Source organism: Globicephala melas, chromosome 11 (genome assembly GCF_963455315.2).
Source record: "Globicephala melas chromosome 11, mGloMel1.2, whole genome shotgun sequence".
Lineage (NCBI taxonomy): Eukaryota > Metazoa > Chordata > Mammalia > Artiodactyla > Delphinidae > Globicephala > Globicephala melas.
The window spans coordinates 33,783,359-33,799,394 of NC_083324.2; the positions used below are offsets into that span (position 1 = coordinate 33,783,359).

The 16,036-nt window shown below is 40.1% G+C and overlaps 1 long non-coding RNA gene across 1 annotated transcript; it reads right to left on the minus strand.

The window, feature by feature from the left end:
* Positions 1-7,261: 7,261 nt before the first annotated feature.
* LOC132598148 (uncharacterized) lies at positions 7,262-12,957 on the minus strand. Its single transcript, XR_009565899.1, has 3 exons — positions 12,872-12,957; positions 11,927-12,120; positions 7,262-7,433 (listed from the first exon to the last, which is right to left on the minus strand). It is a non-coding gene; the product is annotated as an uncharacterized lncRNA (long non-coding RNA).
* Between the last annotated feature and the right edge of the window lie 3,079 nt (positions 12,958-16,036).

Here is a 16,036-nt window from a genome sequence, read left to right on the forward strand (position 1 = left end):
GAAGCAAAGCCACAGCCAGGTCAGCCTGCTTGAACAGGGCTGCTAGCCTGGGTCTTGACCTCCCGCCCTTGAGTTCTGAGACCAAGGTTCAAGGACCCAGGAGACAGACCTGCCCTGTCTATGTTGGATCTGAGAAAGGTGGGGCTGGCTCTTGCAGACGTTGACTTCCACGGAGGAAGGTGGTACTGGAATTTCACTCACTTCTACGTACCATGATGGGGCCATGGGGTGAAGATACTTCCTGGTAGGACATTAGGGTAATTTGTAAATCAGGGAGAAAACAGATGGTGAGTAAGCAGGAAGAGAGAGAGAGACAGAGACAGAGACAGAGAGAGACAGATGGACAGAGAGAGAGAGGGAGAGGGAGAGGGAGAGAAAGAGAGACAGAGAGAGGGAGAGGGAGAGAAGGAGAGGGAGAGAGAAGGGGAGGCCTTCTGTACAGTCTTTTCTATTAAGGGAAAAACTAATAGGTAGAAGCTGTCTTGACTCAACACCTCCCATCTCTACCAGGATAGATTCCAAATTCCAAGTTTCATAATTCCTTTGTCATTCAGTGGTTTTCTATTCTACCTTTGTCATAGTGGCAGCTGGAATTAGGAGATAGAAAGGAGAGACTGGGGGACACAGACAACAATGGTTGGTCACATTAAACCCACAAAAGGTAATGTATTTCAGGCTAATATAACTAGTGTTTTCACACTTATTTTTTCTCACGGATCTCTGGTTCATACACATAAATGAAATCTCTCATTCATTCACTTGTTATTTTATTTTCTACGAAAGATTTGCTGAACACTTACTCTGTAAAAGGCAATCTTCTAATGTTCTTGAAAAGGGGGTCACTAAGGATCCATGAGCTCATGTCCTACATGGGACGTCAGACCTCCAATCACTGTACTAAAAGGCAGAGTGGAAGAAATGGCAAAAGAAGTAAAAGGAAGGAGAGATCCTGCCCAGTTGTAGAGAAGCAAGGAAGGCTGCCCAGAGGAGGGAGCATCTGAGCCAGGCTTTGGAAGATACATAAAACACACCCTTAAAGCTAAGGAGTCCAGACATAATACCGATGCTGCTGTGATGGAGAGATAAGCATGGGTAGGCGTGTGTGCACGCACAGGTTCACATGTGTATTCAGAGAGAGTGACAGTCAAAACTCTAAACTGGTACAGCAAGGCACTTTGGGCACTGACCAGTTAGAACTTTCAGTGGCCAGTCCAGAACACCAATGTGTAACGACAAAGCACCAGCCTTGCCTATGAGAATAGCAGTGGGATCCCCCTTGTACATGCTCAGCTTAGTCAGATGGAACCATGCCCACCCAGATCAATTCTGGACATCATTTCCTTCAATTGGGTTATGCCTAGGATGGTCACGAGTTGGGAAATAGGAATCTGGTGTTTCCTTTTTCTGTCCTGGTTCCCTAGTGTATCTCCTAGCACAAGCATTTGCCTATTTAAAAATAGGGCAATTCTGCTATTTAAAAATCTGTATCGTTTGAACAACATGGCCCTTAAATTCAAATAAACTACTTGCTGGGGTGCCCCATTGAAGGAACGGACATTTCTTTCCTTACTGGTGGACAGATTGGCTGCATTTCCCTCACTGACAGAGGTATGTCTATGTATACTTCAGGATGTACAGGGAAAGGTCAAGTCTTGTCAAGTTTTGCCTTGTGACTTTAGAACTAAGCCCCCCTGATGTAAGCTTTACTGTACATGGTCACACACAGGCATGCAGGTAGAATAACAAGAGGTTATGAGTATGTACAAAGGAACAATCTCCAACTTATGTCCCCCACTGGTTGTGAGCCATTCTGGACACTGGCTTCAGCTGAGTGGAATCACACGGTGTTTTCCTTTTGTCTTCTTATTCCTTACCCCCGGAACTACACCTTCACTTCTACCCAGACCTTCCTCCTTCTGTGACTCCACAATACCTTGCCATGTTGGTGGTGGACAAAAAGGAGAAGTTGACCTTCTATGGTTTTCCTTCAGGGCTGAGTTCACAGCTTGCCTCACTTCTACACCTTATAGCTGCCTTCTCAAACTCCACATCCCATCAACTGAATGGGGTATTCCCAACCACCTTGACTGCATATTGACAGCAGTCAAAGAAATTTAAAATGTTGGTCAAGACCCCCAACATATGTACATTTTTTTGATTGTAAGTGTGTGCATTTCTTTTTTCATTGCTAAGTGGAGTCAAGTGGTAAGAGCTTGGACTCAGAGCTGGGATTTGAGTCCTGGTTCCAACCTTTACTGGCTGTGATCACAAGCAAACTAAAAAAACACTTCTGTGTCCCAGGTTCCTCAATGATGAAAAGTGTAGAATTATAGTACCTACCTAATAGGATTATTAAACGGATTAAATAAATCACTATGTATTAAGTGCCTGGTACAAAGCCAGTGCTGACAATTAGCTCTTGTTTCTATTATTTTAAGTCATGGTGGGGTTCATTGCCAAAGACTGGGAAATAGGGGAGTCATTTGTGCCAGAGGTTTGGGACAGCATGTTTCTGGTATTGTTGTGACAAGGAGAAATTCACTCCAAAGAAGCCACAGTGAATTTTCTCATGGAGACCTTGTGATGCATGGAGGTTAAGTGCTAGCACTCTCCACCCACCAGACTTTGTGAGGATATAGACTGGGAACCCAAACAACCCTGGCCATTTTTCCTGGAAAAATGTATTTCACACTCTGCCCAATCAGACTACCAAGGAAGACATAGTGTAACCTTAACTATGATCCTACCTGGGAAGTTGTTTCTAGAGACCCAGATCAGGGTGGAGGAAGTAAAGAAAGTAAGACCTTCTGTATGAGTTGGCAGTGGTCAGATCTGGGTTCTCAGGCCTGGCCAGAGACCCTGGCTTGAGGTGAGCATGACCTAGACAGAGGGATAGGAACCTCTGAGGACTGTTATTTGGATCAAGTGAGAGACAGTCGATGAAAGTGCCAAGCACAGAGCTGGGGATGGTAATCTGACTCCATAACCCTGTACAGCACCTGGGAATGGGCATTAGACAGTCTGTGGATTCACTGACATTGTAAGCAACTTATTTGTATGCTTGGGTTGTGTATCTCAAAAATGGTTAAGATCCATTGTTATGAAAAACTGCAAATTTAAGGTAGGTCTCTCTTTCAAGGCATGCTTTTTAAACCATAAAGACTAGAATTTGTTTCTTTATTCTTAAATTATAAAATACCTTGGAATAGTTTCAACAAGCAGTGAAATTTTAAATTTTGCATGGAAACACAAAAGACACTGAATAGCCAAAGCAATCTTGAGAAAAAAAAAATGGAGCTGGAGCAATCAGGCTCCCTGACTTCAGACTATACTACAAAGTTACAATAATCAAAACAGTATGGTACTGGCACAAAAACAGAAATATAGCTCAATGGAACAGGACAGAAAGCCCAGAAATAAACCCACACACATATGGTCAATTAATCTATGACAAAGGAGGCAAGAATATACAATGGAGAAAAGTCTATCCAATATGTGGCACTGGGAAAACTGGACAGCTACATATAAAAGAATGAAAGTAGAACATTCTCTAACACCATACACAAAAATAAACTCAAAATGCATTAAATGTAATAAACTCAAAATGCATTAAATGTCCTAAATGTAAGGCCGGATACTATAAAACTCTTAGAGGAAATCATAGGCAGAACACTCTCTGACATAAATTGCAGCAATATCTTGTGGGATCCACCTCCTAGAGCAATGAAAATAAAAACAAAAATAAACAAATGGGATCTAATGAAACTTAAAAGCTTTTGCACAGCAAAGGAAACCATAAACAAGATGAAAAGACAACCCTCAGAATGGGAGAAAATATTTGCAAACTAAGCTACTGACAAAGGATTAATCTCTAAAATATACAAACAACTCATGCAGCTCAATAACAAAAAAACAAATGACCCAATCCAAAGATGGGCAGAAGACATAAATAGACATTTCTCCAAAGAAGACATACAGATGGCCAAAAGGCACATGAAAGATGCTAAACGTTGCTAAATATTAGAGAAATGCAAATCAAAACTGCAGTGAAGTATCACCTCACACCTGTCAGAATGGCCAATGTCTAAAAGTCTACAAACAGGGCTTCCCTGGTGGCACAGTGGTTGAAAATCCGCCTGCCAATTCAGGGGACAGGGGTTCAAGTCCTGGTCTGGGAGGATACCACATGCCACGGAGCAACTCAGTCCGAGCACCGCAGCTGCTGAGCCTGAGCTCTAGAGCCCACAAGCCACAACTATTGAAGCCCGTGTGCCTAGAGCCTGTGCTCTGCAACAACAGAAGCCACCGCAATGAGAAGCCCTTGCACCTAAACAAAGAGTAACCCCCGCTCGCCGCAACTAGAGAAAGCCCACACACAGCAATAAAGACCCAACACAGCCAAAAATTAAAAAAAAAAAAATTAAAAAAAAAAAGCCTACAAACAATAAGTGCTGGAGAGGGTGTGGAGAAAAAGGAAGCCTCCTACACTGTTGGTGGGAATGTAAATTGGTACAGCCACTAGGGAGAACAGTATGGAGGTTCCTTAAAAAAGTAAAAATAGAATTACCATATGATCCAGCAATCCCACTTCTGGGCATATAACTGGAGAAAACCATAATTTGAAAAGATACATGCACCCCAATGTTCATAGCAGCACTATTTATGATAGCCAAAACATGGAAACAACCTAAATGTCCATCGACAGATGAATGGATAAAGAAGATGTGGTACATATATACAATGAAATACTACTCAGCCATAAAAAAGAATGAAGTAATGCCATTTGCAGCAACATGGATGGACCTAGAGATGATCATACTAAGTGAAATAAGCCAGACAGAGAAAGACAAATATCATGGGATATCACTTATATTTGGAATCTAAAGAAAGGATACAAATGAACTTATTTACAAAACAGAAATAGACTCACAGACATAGAAAACAAACTTATGGTTACCAAAGGGTGGGGGGAAGGGATAAATTAGGAGTTGGGGATTAAAATATACACACTACTATATATATTGACAAAATAGATAACCAACAAGGACCTACTGTATAGCACAGGGAACTATACTCAATATCTTATAATAACCTATAATGGAAGGGAACGTAAAAAAAGAATATATATAATCTTACATATATATATATATATGTATAGTTGAATCACTTTGCTGTATACCTAAAACTAACATTGTAAATCAACTATATTTCAATAAAAATTTTAAAAACCCCAAAACTCCCCAGAGTCCCACATTTTTTTTGCTAAAAAGTGATACAAGAAAAAAATGTACATATTTTAGAAATTAAATAGTGTCATCCCAATATTGTTCAGCATATCATACACCAGTCTTCAATCTAGGTGCAAGATAGTATGTTTTTCTGGCATAGAAAAAAATGTGTCAGTTCTTTCACTGCAATTTCTTCTGGAATTCAGCTTTAAAAGACAAGCATTTATCTTACTGAACTATTAACACCATATATCTCCAAATGTCTTCCTTTATCTACCTGCCTTTAACAGTCATAGTTATCACCCCACGAACACATACATATCACAAGCTGAGCTGCTAAATACAGTGAGAGAAAAATGTCTGGGAGTTATAGGGTATTTTATCTGAACGCTTTCCCTATTGCTTGTTGAGCATTTCTTACTATCTGGTGATTATATTTAGTGGTCGTCTAAAATGACAGATCACTAGAATTGTAGTAATTGCCTATACAAGAAAAAAATCAGAAATCATTAGGAGGTTTCAAATTTCATTTGTATCCATGTAACTGAATGAAGTCATACAGAAACAGAGACTAATTGTATGTCCTTTGCCCCTCAGTGTGAACACAGCTCTGATTTCCAAATAGAAAATTCTTGCTTCAGAAGCAAGTCAATGGTTTGATAAATATTTGATTCAGAAGCTCAGCTTCAACCTCAAAGGGATTGAGTGTACCAAATAATTTTGATTTACCCAATATGCCTCCAGGTCACCCCAGGGACAAGCAGTGTCCCTCCCAGGGGAGGCTGACCACCAGGCTTGCCAAGTGCAGCTCTCATTTCTCTTTGTGAAAAATCTGGCTTGCCTGTGTTTGCCACATAGTATTTTTATTCTGAAATGCAAATTCACACTATTTCAAATCCAGGTGAATACTCAGCACATCGAATCGCTGGTTTCAAGGCCAGGCATAGAGTAGCGACCTATCAAGTGAGGACGTTTTTTAGATGTATTGGGTCCTGAAAAGGTGTTTGAAACAAGAATCAAATTAAAAAATGAGTGGTTACATATGTGTAACCGACCCTGTTGCAAGCCATTAAAGTGGAATGTGTCGAGGACGCCATTTCCCTCCATTCCAGAGACTCTTTCTCTGTGAGCTTGAACGGAGGCTGGGCCATTTTCCTGGCTGTTCGGGTAGGGTATTGCCTGCTCTGTTTGAATTGGGGGCAGGACTCACCTTGGGATCTCAGTCCAGGGTTCCCATTTGTGAGAAACATGATTGCAGTGGTAATGATTTGACTGCTGAAATATTGCTTTTCAAACACAAGCCCTCCCTCCCCCCCTTTTTTTTTAAAAAAAAAACAGAGTCTGTATCTATCGTATCTGAACCAGCAGTAGTCCTAACAGCCATCTCTCTCCTCTAAGGGAGAAATGAGCTATCAGTTTTTCTCAGGCTTGAGCATTCTCCCACCTGTCCTCAATTTAATGCACAAATGAAAGCACATAAATCTTCGTGACGTTTTGGCGTAAAGCACCTACTTCAGATGGGACTCCTTTAGGAAACTCTGAACCTAGGTGCTTGGTTTTTGCATAAACTTTGCAAAATGAGAATTGTAACACGACTGTCTGTACACATACACACGCACCTCCCCCCAAAGGTGGTTGCATATGAAACGTGGAGAGCCGAAGGGATGTGGGTGAGGGTAGGAGAATAACATGTGTGCAAACTTAATATATCTTTTCCTCACCTTAAGTTGGACCCAGACAGTTAAATTATAATTACAGCCCCATCTGGAGGGGGAGAAAGTACAGTTCGTGAGAGCTCCAAACCTTTCAGCCATGGGTACTTTGTCAGGTAAAATAAACACACGTCCCGTTTTCAGCCTGGGGTCAAACTCAACAAAAGCCATGAAAGATGGGACACTCGTCAAGAACCAGGTTGTGAAATGGTCAGGATGACAGCAACAACAGGAAGAAGGAATAAAATGGTTGGTTACTTCTCTCAAACCAGATGGCTCAAGGAGTCTGCTCAAGGCTTACCTTAAAGGGAAACAAATCCTCAGCTAAACTCGTGGTGGATTGGTGCTGCGGCCAAGTGTGGTGGGTAGAGTGGGAAGGAGTCCTTCTCTGGCCAGAGAAATTGGTCCCAAGAAAGGCAACGACGCAGGCTGGGCCTTGGCCATCCGTGGAGTATTTTAAGCGAATCATCTCTCTCGTTACAAAGTGGTGAAGCTGTAAAACTAGAAACACTTGGTGACTGTGTTCCCTGACCAATGAAATAAGCTCATCTTGTTGGCTAAGAGAATGCAGGTGATGCGGGGGGTGGGGGGTGATGCGGGGGGTGGGGGGTGGTGTGGGGGTGGGGGTGGAGAGAGAGAGAGAGAGAGAGAAAGGGTCCTGAGTGCATTTGAGTCCCTGGTTGCTATCATTCTCAAAGCCAATTCATGCTACCTTTTCCACAGTCTGGTTCCACAGACCAGTAATTTCTCTCTTTTTGCTTCATGTAGCCCTGAGTTTCTGTCACTTGCTATCAAAGGGGCTCAGTCTGATACATCAGTCATAAAATGAAATTTATAAAAGGTTTACTTTTGTTTGATCTAATGGAATTGATGCTAATAATAACAATTGATAACATTTATTTAGGATTTACTATGTGCCATGCCCTATCCTAAGAATGTTCTGTATATAGTTTCTTTCATTTAATCCTCACAACCCCATGAGACAGGAGCAATTATTGTTCCCGTTTTACAGATAAGAAAATTGAGGCACAGAAAGGTAAAGAGACTTGTCCAAAATCTCACAGCTAAACCCAGGCCCCAGAGCCCAGTCTTTTAATGACCCCTTATTCTTCCTGTATGTGACTCATGATGGTAGACAGCACCATCACTCCCACCAAGCGGTGATTCTGATAAATGTTCTTGGGTGAGAAAGTAGAGTTAAAGCCAATGTGTTTAGAGTTTATGCCTAAGTCTATAAACGATTTTATTCACGCCACAGCCAACACAGAGTGACAATTGCTGATCTCCTCTGATGGTTACATTTCAAATTATTGTAGCCCTTTATTTCCCCATAATTTTTCCTTTGTTTCCTTGAAACTTGCATCTTAGGGGAATGTGTTGTACAAGTGAGGACCATATGGCATATATATTGCAAGAAGAGCAAAAATATATGCATGAATGAATGAAATTGATAACCCTTGGATCCTTAGGGGCTCTCTCAGTGGTCCTCAGATTGGAGGGGGCATCAAAGCCACCTGGAGAGCTTGGTAAAGCCCAGATTGCTGTTTCTGATTTGGTTTCTGATTTGATGGGTCCGAACAAGAGAACGTGCATTTCTAACAAGTTCACAGGTGATGCTCATGTTCTGGTCTCGGTGCCTCACTTTGAACCATTGCAGCCAACTGGTTTGTAAGCACCTGTGAAGCATTCAGTCAATTCAGTAAATTAAATCAACCAATTTGATGATTTAGTTACACAGCTGATAGATTAGCCTGAGAGCCCTATGTTCCAAAATGGCCAAATCAAGGTGAGTATATTTCAGGGGCACTGAGATTAATAAAATGGCACACAAAAATATTCCAAAGTTTTTACAAGAAGAAAATATTAAACTACAATCTTTTTATTTAATAACTTCTTATATAAAAATTACTTGAGGTGGTGTGTTATTATTTGTTGTCTAGAAACATCACAGCTCTTCATCACTATAATTTGTTGCCAAGCGGTAAGAGCACGCCCCAATAAGTGATTACGTGCTTGCTTTCACCTGCAACTCATCACAAGCATACAATGAGGAATGATCTCAATGTCATCATCATTTATGTCAGCAGATGTTTGTCATGCAAATGAGTTTTGGGGAGCTGGGCTGATGTCATTTTACTCTCTTAATTTTAATTATTTTCTTTAAATGGACCAAAAGATGGGTTTGCTCCACAAAGAGGAATTATGATTCATTTTGTTTTGGGGTCACAAATATATTCTTTGGTGGTATCGGGTAAACTGTAGACACTTATTTTCATATGCAAGATTTCAGTTTAAAAAACTGAAATATTAAAAAAAACAAAACAAAACAAAAAAAAAACTGAAATATTTCTTAGAGTCATAAAATATACTTACAAGTTAGTCTAACTGAACAAAATAGAAGGGAGGCCAAGAAATATCTTAAGAAAAGTTTGCTTTTTTAAAGAAATAATAATTATCACTTTTTGTTTATGAGAGAGATTGGCCTGCAGTTTTCTTTTCTCATAGCAGTTTTGTCATTTTTTGGTGTCAGGGTTATGCTGACCTCATAAAATGAGTTTAAAAATTTTCCCTTTCTTTAAGCTCTGAAAGAGTTTATGTAAAATTGCTATTATTTCTTCTTAAATGTTTAGAAGACTTCACCTATGAAAGCATTTGGGATGAGTTTTCTTTGTGGGAAGGTTTTTAGTTAAAGATTTCTTTTTTTTTTTTTTTTAAAGAGTAGCCAGGGTGGCCCTTTATTTTATTTATTTATTTATTTATTTTTGGCTGTGTTGGGTCTTTGTTTCTGTGCGAGGGCTTTCTCTAGTTGTGGCAAGTGGGAGCCACTCTTCATTGCGGTGCGCGGGCCTCTCACTATCGCGGCCTCTCTTGTTACAGAGCACAGGCTCCAGACGCTCAGGCTCAATAGTTGTGGCTCACAGGCCTAGCTGCTCCGCAGCATGTGGGATCCTCCCAGACCAGGGCTCGAACCCGTGTCCCCTGCATTAGCAGGCAGATTCTCAACCACTGCGCCACCAGGGAAGCCCAAGATTTCATTTTTTAAACAGATTTCTTATTTCTTCTTGTGTTTGTTTTAAAAAGTTGTCTTTTACAAAGGATTTATCCATTTCATCTAAGTTTAATTTATTGCATAAAGATATTCATTATTTAATTTATTAATTTATTGAAGAAAGATATTCAACATAACCCATTGTGATTCTTTTTAAAATTTTTCAATTTAAAAAAAATTTATTTTGTTTAATTTATTGCATAAAAATATTCAACATAACCCATTGTGATTCTATTTAACTTTTTTTTAATTTTTAGTTTTTTAAAAATTTATTTTGTTTTCTCCATTGTGATTCATTTAATGTCTATATAATCTACAGTGATATGGCCTGTTAAAATCATGATATTGGTAATTTATGTTCTCTCTCTTCTTTTTTTCTTGATCAGTTTTGCTAAGGGTTTGTCAATTTAATCATCTTTTCAAAGAATCAACTTTTGGCTTTGTTACCTTTCCCCATTGTATTTCTGCTGTCTATTTCTTTGCTTTCTATGCTAACCTGTATCATTTCCTTTCTTTTACTTTCTTTAAGTTTAATTTGCTAATCTATAGTTTATTAAGTGGAAGTTTAAATATTTTTTCTCCTCTTTCTCCTCTTCTCACATATGTATTTAAAGCTACAAATTTGCCTCCAAAATTGCTTGAGCTGCATCCCACACATTTTGATACGTCATGTCTCATTTTTTGTTCGGTTCAAAATATTTTATATTTTCCACTTAATTACTTCTTCAACTCATAGGTTATGTAGAATTGGGTTGTTTAATTTCCAAGCATTTCATTTTCTAGTTATTTTTCTATTATTGATTTCTACTTTGATTCCACTGAGTTGAAAAACATACTCCTTTAAAATTTGTTGAGGTTTGCTTATTGGTCTAGCACATGGTCTCTTTTGGTAAATGTTCCACATATACTTTTAAAAAAATCTGTATTCAGTAACTATGGAGTGTAGAATTCTAGATATGTTTGATTAGTCATGTTAGTAAGAAATTAGTTCTTCAGAGTATAAAATGAAGTACTTTCCAAAGTTTAAGGGGTAAGAGAACCACATTTACTAAGTGCTTACTCCTGGAATTTTGACATTTAACCCCTCAACAATGAATTATGAGTATTTGTCTCACTTCCATCTGACTACTCAGCATCTCTATCTGGATGTGTAAGGAGTATTTCAAATTAATATGTCCTGAAAGGAACTCCTGATTTCCCCCTTCAAATCTGTTCCTTTTTCCATCCCTTCATCTCAGTAAGTGCACCCCAGTGCTCATGCTGAAAATATTAGAAGTTGACCCCGATTTCTCTCTTTTCCTCATATTCACATCTTTTCCACCTGGAGGTTCTGTTCCCTCTATTTTAAAATATGTCCTAATCTGACTGTTTCTCACATCCCCCCTACTACTTCTCTGGTCTAAGACCCTGCCATTTCTTTCAAGGGTATTACTGTAGTAACTTCCTAATGGATCTGTCTGGTTTTCCTTTTTTTCCCTCCTCTCCCTTCTCCATCTCGAGACCCTGCCATCTCCTGCAACAGGGCACACAGATTTTGTCTCTCTCATAACAATTAGAGTCATTTTAAAAAAGCAGATCAAATCATTTCCTTGTTAAGAAACAAACAAAATTCAAAGGCTTTCTCTCATACTTAGAATATATTATAAAAACCTTACTATGATCTATGAGGCCCTTGGTGACCTGGCCCTCCCCGCTCTTGAATCTCATTTCCTACCACTCTCCCCCTTGCCCACTGCTCCAGCTACAACCACCCTCTCATTATGATTGGAAAGCGTCTAGTTCCTTCTTGCCTCCGCGTCCTAGAACTTGCTGATCCCTCTGCCTAGAAAGCTCTTCCTCCAGATCCTTACATAACCCACCCTTTCATTTCATCTTGATTCACGTGAAACCTCCTCAGAGAGGCGGTCATGACCACCCTATTTAAGACCCCATCCTACCTCCACTGTGCTATCACTTGTTCTCCACTTCTCCTGAATAAAATGTCTTCATAGTACTGGCCGATACCTCAAATTACTCATGAATCCATTCACTAATTGTGTTTATCTGTCTTCTGCACTGGAATATGGGTTCCATGAAGTCAGCAACCACGTGGTCTGGTTTATTGCTGAATCCCAACCAGGTAAACCAGTGCCTGGAACACAGAAAACACTCAGTAAATATCTCTTGGTTGAATGGATGTATAGATGGATGCAGAGTGGATGAATGTTTAACTGAACAAAAATAATTGTTTTACATCCATTTATATGAACCAATTAAGTTCATCCTTTCTAGGCAGTACTAGGTTGTTTTCATTTTAATTAGAAGGTTGGTTTACACATTATGAAAGGTTAAGCTTCTCAAAATAATCTGTGGATTCTAATGTCACTAATTTGGGTTGGAGCTGTCACCAGTTAGTTGGAGTTGGTTTTCTTTGAGAATGCAGAAACTCCATGCACAGACACAGGGCGTTGAACAACCATAAAGAATCACTTCATGCAGTAACTTTATACTGTGGTCATTCGTTGAAAATTTGCTAGTCAAGCTGAGGATCAGGTCCCTACTCTGACTTGCATTCTAAACATCTGTTCCCAGCAACGTCAGGATAGGTTATGCTGATGATTCTCAAACTTTGCTTCTAACAATTGCTGGTGTTAGAGGTAGACCTAAGAAATGCCTAAGAAATGACTACCTCTAAAGTGCTACATTGGTGGTCTTCTTCCAACACAGAGGATTAAATGACATTGCTAAATAGACTTTTCTTAACTGCTGTGCTGTGCATTCCCCTCTCCCAGAATTTTCCTTTTAAAATCTGTGGTGCTGCCTATCCCACTAACAGATTCAATAGTAGCAAAGGAATTTGCTGGAAGAACTCTGAAGTGACCAGGCACATGCGTTTTGACTACCTGATGTTTCTGAGGATGCTTGTTCAGGTCCTGGGAAGGCAGCCATGGATAAGATCAAGTCCCTGCCCTTGCAGAGATGGCTTCAATCTTGTTTGAGAAAAAGTTTAAAAAAGAAGATAATATTTAGGGTTGAGTTGTTAAATCTCATATCCTTACATAGCCAGTTTTAGCTAGAAAAATTGTTCCTAGGTCATGTGCTGGAAAAAACGATATCAGTGTTTCCTGGGGTTCTCCAGAGAGAACATAACTTCCAGATGTTCTTTCACTGAGCGTGTTGGGGAGCACTCATGTTAGAAAAGGGGGTCCCCTAAGCCCTGGGCTCCATTCTGAGCCTGGTGGTTGGGATCCATGATGTCTACCCTGCTGTGGATATTTTAGCTACAAATTCCACCAACCCCCTGTTGCATATATTTGTTTACTCAGCCTGTAATAAATAGCTGCATATACGGAGATTCCATCTGAACACAAACAGTCCCAGTCTTTAGAAGACTCTCCAGCAAAGCTCTGCGAGTGCGTGTGTGTTTCGGGGTAATCATCTCCAGGCAACCCCGGTCGGTCATAGAAGTTGTCATTGCTGTCATCTTCCTGTGAAATTCTTCATCCTTTTGAATGCTCATAAAAGGGCATTTTCATGCAGAGTACATCATTTTGAATTGAATTTCAGTAACTCCTCCAGTGGCCGCCTGCCAGCCTGACAATGTCCGTCCTTGTGAAACTAGCCTCATGAGTGTGTTTGGAAGCACATTGGCTTTCGTTTTAGCAACAGACGAGGCTGAGTCCAGAAAATATTTTGTGATATTTATTTTTATAGCATGAATGAGCAAAACATTCAAGAAAGTGCTGATGGGTCTCTAATTCTCAAACTCCAGCTTAGAAAATAGAAATTTGAATTTCCTATTCCACCTCCCAACCCCACCCCATTCTCCCTTTTTTTCCAGTGGGGGCTGATCTTGCTGGCTTTGGCAGAAGCAGGGATGTGTTGAAATGTTGTAAATTACAGTTAATGTGATATGATTCTGTTTATCCTTGTCCAACACTGTTGAACCTACCAATTTTTCCCTTCTTGGCTTCCCATGAATTAAGGCAACAAGAGAATAGCCAGTTGGAAGACTGGACAATTTTCTTTTTCAGTCAGAGTAAAAGACAGGCACAGCTGATGAATTCTGGCCCTAAAGAAAAGGTTTTGTGCCTTGACAAGACGTTCAGAAAAAGCCCAAGATACTGCCCTATTTACTTCTGAAGAAAAAAAAGATTATGTTCTGGGGTGTAAGTAATAGAAAGCCTGATTCAGTTTCCTAAAGGAGATTCACACCAACAATGTTTAAATGGAAAATGTCAAGAACTTCATAACTAAGAACTGAATATTAAAGAGACAGCTGCCAACTTTCGGTTTCTCATTCAGAACTGGAAAGGTCGCCTCAAGCATATAGTCTGAGAGGGTCTTATTGTCCTGTCCTGACTCATTTAAGAGCACCGTATCTTCAGAGGCAAGCCTCTCGGACACAAGGGACTCAGGCACTCTGGTTGTCACGGTGCAAAATGACCAGGGCAACTAAGTTGTTCACTGGATTTGTTGGGAAAATGTGGCATCTGTCAGACTTCTATTAGAAGTCAAAAAATCAACAGGATTTTGTCTTCACGTAAGTTGAAGTTTTAAGAAGAGGATGTATCAGGGCTGTGGAGTTCTTTGGGGAGGAATTTTTAAAATCTACACATGTGGTTAGAACAAATAATCATGAATAATTGGGGAAAAAAGGTCCAAATCGATCATTTTCTGGTCTGGTTTGCTTTTAATATTGCATAACCCAATTTAGGTTTGGTTAGATGAACAAGACTGCATAGCAATGGCTTTAAAGAACAGTAGAGAACAGTTTAAGGGAAAATCCATTTTATCCCACAGTTAACTATAGGCTTTAAAAAAAATGCATAAAGGGTGATTAGGACAGCATGATGTGAACTTAAAAAAGAGGTTGATGATGAACACTTTAGAGTTTTCTAAAACAGAGACAGATGATGTTTTGTGTGTGTGGAGAGAGATATGACCCCTTGACAATTCCCCTGTACCCTACATGCAAACTTTCAGTGATGAACCTGATAACTCAGATTCTTTACATTTGTCTAGCACATTGCACATTTGTATATATTCATTTAACAGTCAGAGAACTTAAACGATTTGCCAGATACTATTCTAAGCACTTTCCAAATATCAAGCCAGCTAAATCCTCATGACTAACCCATGAGTTAGACCCTCATATTTTGTCCTTTTCACATGGGGAACTAGAAGCATCTGGAGGTGAGATAACTTCATTCATCCATTTAACTTTTCACTGACTCACCACACACTTATATCAAGCCCTTATGAAGTACAGACACTGTCCCAGAAGCTAGAGGCACAAGAGGACTTGGCATAGACCCCACTTTCAAGGCATTTTTGGAATGGTCGAGAAGACAGACATCTAAATAAGAACCCACAATAGAAAATGGTAAGTAGAGTGATAAAACTACGTATAAATAGCCCTCTCTCACACAGCATTATCTCATTGCACTCAGACACCAATCCTATGGTGTATTCATTTCTTCAGCTAATACCCACTGAGTGTCAATCCTCGGAGAGGTACAGTGCCCACTGTTATGAGATTAGATTCAATGAGGCTGACATTCATTAAAACTATCACAAACTGTGGGTGAGATGGTGCAACTACGGTAAGGGGTTTTAAAAAGTGACACAGAGCTAGAGGAGTGAACAGTGAGGGGATTTGACCTCATCGAGGAAGTCAGGAGAGGCTTCTCGAGGATGTAGCCCCATGAGGATGAAGCGGAATTAAGCAGGTAAGATGGGGAAAGTACTCCAGCAAAGGGCAGCAGGATGGCGTGTGGAGAATTGGACGAACTCACTGAAAGGAAGTCAGGAGAATGCAGTGCGATATGAGCAAGGAGAGGTCAGACCCAGAAGGTCCTTACAGACCATGTGGGGAGGAAGGCCATCCTCACCATGACACTGAGAAGCTACCGGAGTGTGTAGCACCTGGTGGGTCATGGTGCTGATAGGCATTTCTTAAGATGACTTTGGCTGCTTTGTAGGGAATACATTATAATGGGCCCAGAGGTGGAAGGTGAAAGATTAGATTTCCAGGAGGGAGATACTAGAGGGGTGGCTGTGGAGAT